Source organism: Lycorma delicatula, chromosome 3 (genome assembly GCF_047948215.1).
Source record: "Lycorma delicatula isolate Av1 chromosome 3, ASM4794821v1, whole genome shotgun sequence".
In the NCBI taxonomy this organism is placed as follows: Eukaryota; Metazoa; Arthropoda; class Insecta; order Hemiptera; family Fulgoridae; genus Lycorma; species Lycorma delicatula.
This window is the reverse complement of record NC_134457.1, coordinates 79865826-79878413: the sequence shown is the minus strand read 5'-3', so window position 1 is coordinate 79878413 and position 12588 is coordinate 79865826.

Sequence of the window (12588 nt, the reverse complement as noted above, 5' to 3'; positions counted from 1 at the left end):
ATCGTAAGCCATTATCTCTACACTAAAAAAGTTGTTTTTAAAATTTATCTGTAGATAAATAACATTTTATGGCTTTAAAAATGTTATTTTTAAAGCCATTTAGTTGTATGTACATCTTTAGATATGAAATTAATGAATGTCTGAGTTTTAAAGTTATGTAATATTTAGTAAGTTTTACCTACATCTATAAATTATACAAGAAATGAAAGAGCAACTCAACAGTTTTCCTATTACTGTTAATGTGATGTTACTATTACTGTTACTGATGTTAATGTGAACATCATTTGTCACACGCCACACATCCAGCCGATAGGAGAAATCATTCTGTACTTTAATCAGCAATTCTGGAGTAATGGATGCGACAGCTGCTTCAACCTTTGTCTCAAGATGAGTAGGTCATTAAAAGCTCATTTGGTATCTGTGACACGTACACTTGATCCTTTATAAACCACCTAAGAAAAAATCTCACAGTATCAGATCGGGGAAGGGAGGCCACGGCATACAATCCCTGTCTGTCATCTGGTCCCCGGCAACCAAGTGGTCTGAGAGAATTTCTTCAACCAACCACGTACACATCTATCCATGGAGTCAAAAAATGGCAGCTTTTAATTCTTTAATCTATAGAGCTATTTAAATTCCGAAATAAACATTATAAAGAATACAGCAGTATTAAATAGTTACAATGAAGAACTGATCAATAAATTATACTTTAAAATTAAAAATAAAATATATATAAAAAGACAACATAAAATTTTTACATAATGACTTAGAAAATTCTTATATAAAAATAGAATTTAACCGATTTTATAAATATTTTGATAAAATATATAAAGCCTATAATCTAAAAATGACATACACCACTAACAATAAATTAATAAATTTTATAAACAATAACTAGCATACTAAAACAGCAAACTCCAAAAAAATAAATATCTTAGATAAACAAGGAGTCTTAGTTGAAGTGTAAAGACTGCCATTTAGAATATACAGGTATGACCAACCGTTCTTTATCTACCAGAGCCAAAGAGCATATTAAGAACATAAAGAAAGGCTACTTGGATAAATCAGATTACGCTAAACACATATAACAAAATAAGCACAACTACAATCCCAATAATTTTATTAACATATTAGATATTTCTAACGACTTTTATAAAGTCAGTATCCTCGAAAGATTCAATATATACTATTATAACAATAAATTAATCAATGATTTAATAAGATTCGAGGACGATATTTTATTCAAACAAATAATTAATAATTAACAAGATACTTAAACTGTCTCCCTCCAACCACTAATATATTCATAACAACTGCAACCTTCTTACATAACAGACATGACTAACTTTATACTATGACGACCAGTTGTTGAGATTTTAACATTTTATAAATCTACATAGTTTAATTTTAATGATCTCAAATTGAAGAATAACTTTTCCTGAGGATGGTCGAATGGCCGAAAGTGCTAAAAAAGAGAATGCAGACGAATTGTTGGTAAGGTTGAATTTCACTTTATTTATATATAAATAATATTATATACCAACTGTGCCATGCTTAAAATACTTAATATACTAAATGTATTGAATGATCGGCATAATGGTTAGCATGCTGGTTTCTAAATCAGCCTGTCTTAGGTTTAATTTCTGGCAAGGGTCTGATACTTTTTCACCAATCATTTCCTCCACCATATCCGTCTTTTAAAAATATATGCATTACTTGCCTTAAATCATCATACTAAAATAAATAAAAATGCAATAGCCTTTGGGGATTATTATTTAAGAAGCTAAGGATGTTAACGTCTGTGCAGGACTGTCTGTTGAGTGTGCTTTGGTGGATAAGTTATGTCTTGTGGCTATTTCTTCATGATTGTTGTGCATATGTCTTGTGTTGGCTTGATTGTATGAATGTGTGGTACGTCTTAGTACCTGTTAGGTGTGCTATGCTCCTGGATGTTTTCCTCCGCTAGGTATTTGTGGTGTGCAGTGTGTATGTGTAGTGGTTTGGTATGAATGATGGTTGCTTGTGGAGACCGAATGTATGTGTGGGCGCTTACCCCTCTCCTGAAGTAATGCTTTATTAGTGGTTTCCCAGGAGGTGTGGAGGTTTAGTCGGTAGTGCACAGGAATATGTACGCATTTTCTGTAACAGCTTGCGGAACCTGTTAGCGAGTCTGACACTGCTTCGAGGCCCGTAAATGAGGTTCCTCCACCTCTAAAAAAAAGGACTGTTTCTCAAGAGTCAGTCCTTGTTATTTTTAGTAAAAAATTAAGCCTATTTATCAATGGGCTTAATTTTATCAATTCTTGCTACTGAGCGCCAATTACGTTATGATACTAAGAATATAAGCCAACTTACCTCTGGGCGCATAAAAGAAATAGACGACCAAGGTTTCAATTTATGTCATGACAGGGGGACTGAATTATCCGATGGCCATTGCACGCATGGTATTTTTTCTGATGTGAGAAGTATGCAGGTGGATTTTCCCCAATCGGCATAATGGAAAATGTTACCAGTTGTTGAATTTCTAAGTTGAAAAATCATAATATAATGAGTTATTTTAAACATGTTTGAAAAAATATCGTTAGACTTCATCTATATCGTGGTTATTTTAGAGTCAGGGAAAATTCGGAAAATAGTCAGTGAAAGTAAAGGAAAATAATTCTCAAAATTTTGGGAGAACCATGGAAAGACAAATGTGGCCATAAACGAAAAACTACTACAGGAATCGGTTATAAGTAAGAAGAAGTAAATTAGATCCAAAATTATATGTTGTGGACTTATATTGAGAATTAATAGCTTGAGGAACAGATTTACACGTAACAACTGTTAGACTCCTGTTTTTTGCAGGTTAACGGAAAGCTTTTAACACCAGCAATGTGCAAAAAGGGCTCTTGTGGATCAAAGCACATGCTAATTGGACCAAAGAAGACTGGAAAATTGTTATGTTTTTTGACAAGTCAAATCGTGTAAGTGATTAAGAATAAAGGAGGACATATTAAGTATTAGATATTTATAACTTGAACTGGTACAATTTTTTTTATTAAATAACATCTGTGTTTGTAGTAATTTGCACGTTCTCGTAGATTTAACATATTCAAAACTTCAAATGATTTTATTTTTAAAGTTTAATCATTTTAGTCTATTTTTTGTTTTTACTGACATCAAAATTTTTATCAAGTTTTAAACAATTTGTGCATACTAAGTTTACACTGTTATTCTTTCGAAACAAAATTTTAATTGACAGTTAGAAAATGAAGTGTCTGATTAGAAATTAAATCAGGTACGTGAGATTGCATTTTTTTTTAATAACAACATGGCACATTATAAAAAAAGAAATGTAAAATGTTAGCACAGAACCATTAACTTATTTTTTTTGTATTTAATATTGGCATTTTATATTATTTACCTTCTCCAGCCATATTTAAAAAAATTCTTTTGGAATGAAATAAACCTTTTCTCAGGAAACATTATTTACAAACTTAACGGTAATACGAATTCTTTGTTTTCATACTCTTCTATTACAAGATGAATTAGAACAAATTCACACTCATACCTGTCAATTTAGAAAATAAAGAGATAAAGATACAAACCTCTCCTGAATAGAAAACCACAATATTGTAGTCCTTTTCTTTATGATAAGGAAATATTACAAACAAAAGTAAGTAAGTAAAAAAAATAATTTATTTCACTGAATAATAAAAAACATAATTCAAGGCAAAGTACAATTCACTAGTGTTATATCTAATTCTAATTTGTGTGTTTTAGTCAACAAAAGGTAGAAATAAAAGTTATTTATTACAATAAATTTGTAAAGAAAGCCAAGCTATATTTTTTAAATAGAGTAATTTTAATAAGCTACATCTAAACTCTTATCACTTTTTATTATTTTCATTGATTACTACTACTGCTGTTCTTGCTCAGATATCACCTGACACTGTTATTGAATGTTTCTTTTTTTTAAATCAATATTAATTTAAGTAATTGAAATATTGAAGTAATTGAATATCGAATTATATTCACATGCACTAATTTATTCCAGAGGTAGAATAAATATTACAAAGTCATCTGTTGGACCATACAATAAAACTTCCTCTCTTGATATGACAGATATATTACAATGAGCAAAATGTAAGTTGCAATTAGAAAGAGAATAGAGGAATAAGGTATAAGTAAATCATAAATGTCACATCATATGCCTGGAAAGTATCATTACTAAAATATAAAACTATAGAAATAAAAAATGGATTTGTTTATGAAAAAAACAGTTCAAATGTACCAAGTATTTCAGATGAACTTAATAAAAACTAATCTCTTATTAATTTAAATATTGAAACATTAGAAATAAATTCAAATAATTCATTAACATAATGATCACAGTTAATAAAATTTAATATATATGAAATATAAACTATCAAAACATGATGATTAGATAGGATAAACTTACCATATTAATTTGCAATAACTAGTTTTTGCTAAACAGCTACCATCCATTGCACAACTCTTTAAAATGCTTACATTGCACTGCATTAGATGTACTTTTATTAACCTTCAATTTTATTATCTTTACCTTTTATTTGGAATTTTCATGGTTTAAATCTCACTCATACCTTAAAGTTTAACACATTAAAAGTTTCCCTGTGTGGTTAATATCATCAAGGTTTAAACATAAGTGATAAGTTAATTGTAAAAATAAATTAGAATAATAAAACTTTACTAGTCTCTTTGGGAGCAGTTTTAATTGCTATGTTAGGGAACAAAATTTTATAAATGTTTTTATGAAAATATTTTAATTAAGATCAATTCTACATTTATTTTATTGTATAAAGTGTAATGTTCAGTTTTTCCATTTTTCTGTATTTATTTATTTTCTTTTTAACAAGTTATGTTTGTCTGTTTGAATTATTAGCATTATGACCAGAAAAATAGTTAATGATGTAATGAATATTTTAATGCTGTGAATATTATTTCAAAAGAAAAAACTAATTCATTGGTCGGGTTACAACAAATTCTGTACAAGAATGTCGTAATATCGTGAAAAAAAACTATCAGAACACATCAAACATAAAACACAATCTTTTATTGCAGGTAAGTTTTCCTTTTTTCAAATCGATTAAGATGTAAAAGAATTAATACAATTACAGCTGAAATAATTAATTAGGTTTTTTAACATGGCACTTTGGTATAATAACTATTATATATAATTTTAAAACAGCTTAACCTAATTCCAATTTGATTTCCTCTAGTGCTTTCAGCTATTCTGCTTATTTAAAGAGGATAATTATGACTAACATATTTTTTTTTTTGTCTTCAGTCATTTGACTGTTTTGATGCAGCCCTCCAAGATTCCTTATCTAGTGCTAGTCATTTCATTTCAGTATACCCTCTACATCCTACATCCCTACCAATTTGTTTTACATATATAAAACTATATACAATTTGACTAATTAATTATTATACAATTTGACTAATTATTTTTATATACATATAATTTAATTATGTTCATATAAACTGTTATTGTCAGGTTTCTTTTTCTCTTCTAAAGGTATAGGTCAGCTGTTGTTTTAGATGTAAAACAAAGTTTGGTTGCCTGGTGTTCTTTCAAATTAAAATAATACCTGCTACAAACCTTATTACTTAATCCTAAGCAGCTATCTGAATTGTCACTTCTCACAGTAACTCAGGAGTTCCACAGGGCTCAGTTCTGGGTCCAGTCCAGTCAGTTCCTGGTCTACACTGCTGACCTACCTAATCCAGACAGTGTTAAAGACCTTGTATTAAAAATTTTAATTATTTAGTAATATTACATTAGATTTAGTATACTTGTGATAATACATAATATTTGCCAAATTCAATATAAAATTTTGATTATTGAAATAATTTTACATTAGGTTTAATATAATTTTGATGATATAAACATTATTTTGTCAAATGGGATGTAAAATTGGGTCATTACTTAAGTAATTATATACTTTAGATATTCAATGATACAAACATCATTTTGTCAAATGGGATATGGAATTTTTTATTAAAAATTGTGATTATTTTAGTAACTTTATATTAGATTTAGTACACTGTTAATTACACAAACATTATTTTGTCAAACGTAATATAAATTATGGTATTATTTAAATAATTTTACATTAGATACAGTATATATATTTGATGATACAGACAATTCTGTCAAATGGGAATAAAAGCTTTTATTATTATAATTATAAAGTAGATTTAACATCCTAGTCATAATAAAGATTTTATTTTAGATTCATGCAAAATTAATGAACTTAACTGATAGTAAATCATAAAGAACTAAATCACAAGTTCTGGAGATAGTGAATTATGTGTCCAATTTAAAAAGAATAATGCAGATACATTTGGAGAATCTGTAAAATATGATTGTCATATTTTAATTTGAGTGAAGAAAAACAGCATCTAAGATTTTTTTTTTGTCTTCAGTCATTTGACTGGTTTGATGCAGCTCTCCAAGATTCCCTATCTAGTGCTAGTCGTTTCATTTCAGTATACCCTCTACATCCTACATCCCTAACAATTTGTTTTACATATTCCAAACGTGGCCTGCCAACACAATTTTTTCCTTCTACCTGTCCTTCCAATATAAAGCGACTATTCCAGGATGCCGTAGTATGTGGCCTATAAGTGTCTCTTCTTTTAACTATATTTTTCCAAATGCTTCTTTCTTCATCTATTTGCCGCAATACCTCTTCATTTGTCACTTTATCCACCCATCTGATTTTTAACATTCTCCTATAGCACCACATTTCAAAAAATTCAAAACTTTTCTTCTCAGATACTCCGATCGTCCAAGTTTCACTTCCATATAAAGCGACACTCCAAACATATACTTTCAAAAATCTTTTCTTGACATTTAAATTAATTTTTGATGTAAACAAATTATATTTCTTACTGAAGGCTCGTTTAGCTTGTGCTATTCGGCATTTTATATCGCTTCTGCTTCGTCCATCTTTAGTAATTCTACTTCCCAAATAACAAAATTCTTCTACCTCCATAATCTTTTCTTCTCCTATTTTCACATTCATTCAGTGGTCCATCATTGTTATTTCTACTACATTTCATTACTTTTGTTTTGTTCTTGTTTATTTTCATGCGATAGTTCTTGCGTAGGACTTCATCTATGCCGTTCATTGTTTCTTCTAAATCCTTTTTACTCTCGGCTAGAATTACTATATCATCAGCAAATCGTAGCATCTTTATCTTTTCACCTTGTACTGTTACTCCGAATCTAAATTGTTCTTTAACATCATTAACTGCTAGTTCCATGTAAAGATGAAAAAGTAAGGGAAATAGGGAACATCCTTGTCGGACTCCCTTTCTTATTACGGCTTCTTTCTTATGTTCTTCAATTATTACTGTTGCCGTTTGGTTCCTGTACATGTTAGCAATTGTTCTTCTATCTCTGTATCTGAACCCTAATTTTTTTTAAATGCTGAACATTTTATTCCAGTCTATGTTATCGAATGCCTTTTCTAAGTCTATAAACGCCAAGTATGTTGATTTGTTTTTCTTTAATCTTCCTTCTACTATTAATCTGAGGCCTAAAATTGCTTCCCTTGTCCCTATACTTTTCCTGAAACCAAATTGGTCTTCTAACACTTCTTCCACTCTCCTCTCAATTCTTCTGTATAGAATTCTAGTTAAGATTTTTGATGCATGACTAGTTAAACTAATTGTTCTGTATTCTTCACATTTATCTGCCCCTACTTTCTTTGGTATCATGACTATAACACTTTTTTTGAAGTCTGATGGAAATTCCCCTTTTTCATAAATATCGACTTTACCTTTCGTATTATATATTGGTGTACCATCCTTGTTTAACACGTTATTAGATTTTAATTTATGTACCCCAAAATTTTCCTTAACTTTCCTGTATGCTCCGTCTATTTTACCAATGTTCATTTCTCTTTCCACTTCTGAACACTTTTCTTTAATCCACTCTTCTTTCGCCAGTTTGCACTTCCTGTTTATAGCATTTCTTAATTGCCGATAGATAGTTCCTTTTACTTTCTTCATTACTAGCATTCTTATATTTTCTACGTTCATCCATCAGCTGCAATATATCATCTGAAACCCAAGGTTTTCTACCAGTTCTCTTTATTCAAGTTCGCTTCTTCTGATTTAAGAATTTCCTTTTTAACATTTTCCCATTCTTCTTCTACATTTATCTTTTTTACTCAGACCTCTTGTGATGTCCTCCTCAAAAATCTTCTTTACCTCCTCTTCCTCAAGCTTCTCTAAATTCCACCGATTCATCTGACACCTTTTCTTCAGGTTTTTAAACCCCAATCTACATTTCATTATCACCAAATTATGGTCGCTATCAATGTCTGCTCCAGGGTAAGTTTTGCAGTCAGCAAGTTGATTTCTAAATCTTTGCTTAACCATGATATAATCTATCTGATACCTTGCAGTATCGCCTGGCTTTTTCCAAGTGTATATTCTTCTATTATGATTTTTAAATTGGGTGTTGGCAATTACTAAATTATACTTCGTGCAAAACTCTATAAGTCGGTCCCCTCTTTCATTCTTTTTGCCCAGCCCGTATTCACCCACTATATATCCTTCCTTGCCTTTTCCAATGCTTGCATCCAATCTCCAACTATTATTAAATTTTCATCTCCTTTTACGTGTTTAATTGCTTCATCAATCTCTTCGTATACACACTCTACCTCATGATCATCATGGGCACTTGTAGGCATATAGACGTTAACAATCGTTGTCGGTTTAGGTTTTGATTTTATCCTTATTACAATGATTCTATCGCTATGCGTTTTGAAATACTCTACTCTCTTCCCTATCTTCTTGTTGATTACGAAACCTACTTCTGCCTGCCCATTATTTGAAGCTGAGTTAATTGTTCTAAAATCACCTGACCAAAAGTCGCCTTCCTCTTCCCACCGAACCTCACTAATTCCTACTACATCCACATTTATCCTATCCATTTCCCTTTTTAAATTTTCTAGCCTACCAACCTTTTTTAAACTTCTACCATTCCACGCTCCGACTCGTAGAATGTTATTTTTTAATTTTCTGGTGACCCCTTCCTTAGTAGTCCTCACGCGGAGATCCGAACGGGGGACTAGTTTACCTCCGGAATATTTTACCAAGGAAGGCGCCTCCATCATTGCTATATGAAAACGCAGAGAGCCACATCTTCTTGGAAAAAAAGCAGCTGTAGTTTTCCATTGCTTTCAGCTGCGCAGTACTCAGAGGACTGAGTGATGTTGATATGGCCGTTTAAGTCATTCTGACTCACGCCCCTAACAACTACTGAAAGAGCTGCTGGCCTCTTTCAGGAATCATTCCTTAGTCTGGCTCTCAACAGATACCTCTCCGATATGGTTGCACCTTCGGTCCAGCTACTCTGTATCCCTGAGCATTCAAGCCCTCTCACCAACGGCAAGGTCTCATGATTCATAGAGGAGGCATCTAAGATTAAAGTATCCTAATTGCATTTTTAGAGAAAAACACACATAAAATAGATTTCTTAAAGAAATTATATCAAAACTCATCAGAGAATGAATACACCCTTCTTTCAGTACACCCGTAAAGTATGAGTTGTTAAAAAACCTGCCCCAAGGCCATATAATTTTGACATGGGCATAGTGAGGACTGTAAATTAATTTCATAGCATAAAGATTTCACAACCATAAAAAAATTCAAATCGTTTGAAAGATTCAATAAATTCTCACAAAATAGAATCAATTTAAGAATAAAAATTAACTTTTAAATGGTAAAAACCGAAAAACAATAGGAAGTTTCTTATTGAGAATATAACAATATTTAAATTAATACATTTCTTTACGTTAAGGAAATACATTATATTAGCAGTTGACAAGATCAAATAATTCAAAAATCAAAAACAGGTAGATTATTACCTCGATAAACTTACATTTGTCACATCATACCTTAACTAAATCATAGAATGATGCTTCAGGAAACGGACCAAGAACTCCAACTTCATAAGGCATTAGATTAATTATAATGCATGGTGGAAAAAGAACTAAGATTATTCAAATTGCTTTATTAAACAGGAAAGCAAGAGCAAAAAGCAGTGACAATCATAATTTTATGAATTCAGAAAATTCCTTAAAATGGGCTGAAGAAAAATTAATAAACAACTTTCCAAAAAATCTGGCAATAATTACAAACAACACGTATCACAATACGTTAAAAAAATTTTTACCTGTATCTAATTCAAGAAAACAAAGAATATGTAAGACTGGTTACATAAAAAGTATTCTTTTCTTGTCTTTTATGCTGAAACCTCAACTATATGATTAAATTAAGGAAAACAAAAAAAAATACAAATTGTATTTGTTTGATGAACTCCCAAAGAAATGCAGACAAGTACGATCTCCATTATCACCCTGATTTGAACCCCATTGAAATGATATGACTGAAATAAAAGATTATATTAGCAATCACAATGTCATATTTAAGATTGACAATATTAAACAGATAAGTGAAAATAAATTTGTTGAAATGGTTGCACCACACTTGTAAATCTTAGCGCAAAAAATGTGAAGAAATTAGAAAATAAATACATTAGATAGGAATACATAATTGATACAATAAAATATTTTATCCCTCATTTGTTAGATAATAAGGGAGTGTTAAGGCAGTAACAAAAAGAGAAACCCACAGTTGGACGATGGCATTCAGCTGTTGGTAGTTTTCAGAGTGATTTTTCTTATCTCTATTTTTATAATATGTATAGTTGTATTTTTCAAAGCCTAATTATAAATTCAGTTAATTAAACTTATAATGATTCATCAATGAATTGGCAAGATATTCAATTAAAACATAAATATCCATTAGCTCACTAATAAGTTTAATATTTCATGGTGACATCTATATAAATATGTCGGTTTTATCACGTTTTTACAAGATATAAAATCAGGACAAAACTTTGAATATTGCTGATTTCACAGAAACAACAAGGGGTACCTTGAAGTAATCACCATTCAGTAATTTCTTCTACAGGCTTACAAATTTTGTAAAGTTTAAAAATAAGTAAGTCAGTCCCACCAACTCCAAAACTCAGGCACAGATAATAAGTTTTTTGAAATTTTATAGAAGATCGCTGAATTCCTGAGCTGTGTGTTTTTAGAACAGTAGAATTTAAATGATAAAAGTATTCAAAGGAACCCTCAATCATCACCAATTACAATGTAACAAAAAAAAATTGTCTTCAATTTGGAACCCAATTATCTGGATGTTTTTGAAACAGAATTTAGAAAAGTTCTCCATTAAGGTTTAGGTTAAAATTTATGGGTTCTGGGTATCATGTCTGTTAATGAAAGATAATCGATTTCTAATTCTGAGGGTAATGGATCTTAATTAGATTATCATTATTGGTGAAACATGGCTTGTAAATAATTAATACCAAAGCACTGGAACATAATTGATTATGCACTTGAACCGAAACACCAGTTTTTTTAATTATATTACCATTAACAAATAAAATTCATCAAAGTGTGAGCAAACTCTGTGATCTTTTGGGATGAATTTGATATCTAGTCACCAACTCATAAGACTGGAAACAACATTTACAAGCTTAATGTTACAAATTCCAAAAATCCATTATAATATCCCATAACTTTTGACAGACAAGTAACAAAGAGTACTGTGCTTTTATTTTATAATTGCCACATCCATAACCTAAAACTGTGAAGATTCAACAGAATATTTTAGGTTGTCTACCACAGTCTAAATAAATTCCATCTGTTCAAAAAGTTAAATGAATTTTTTGGTGGCAGAAAGATTTATAAACGATGATAATAATCCTGAAAGACACTCTAAAAGGTGGTTAAATGAATTGGTTCCAAAGTATGATATGGGTATTTTGAAACATGTAGATTGAAAAATAAATGCCCTGATGTTGACAAAAATTTTATAGAGAAGTAGACTACAATAAGTTATAATATAAACCTGTCAAATGGCAATAAATTAATATAAAAAATTATTATAAACAGTCTTTACTTTCAAGGTATCTTGTGTATAAAGCCAGGCTACAAATAATTTATTAAAAACAAATTTATACGGTCTATTCAAAGATTCCAATTTTTAAGACATAACTAAAAAAAAAACAGGCCACTGGAAACTTGTTGCATTACTTAGTGGTGTCCTAGTGATTAATCTGCCATCACTTATGTGATGATGGTAATTCAAATGAATTACAACTGATTATTCTCATGTATGTAAAGTACGTTTTATGATGGATCACATTTGAAAGCAGTAAAGCAACAGTACATTTTACTTATAACTTGGGTTTTACCCAAAGGTTAAGGAAACTAATAAAATACCACATGGATTTTTACGAACAATTTAAGTGATTTAAAATATGGTCATCAATCAATGGTGATTAATTTAGAATGGCTCTCAATGTCATCATGTTATATTCTCACATGTGAGAATACACATATACACTAATAATCTTCCAACTATTAGTTCATGTCTTAATCTGATTTGATCTTTCTTACTTCCTTTAGATTTCTAGCTCTACGAAAAAATGTATGATGAAGAAAGAAAAGTTTTTAATAGCTACTTGTA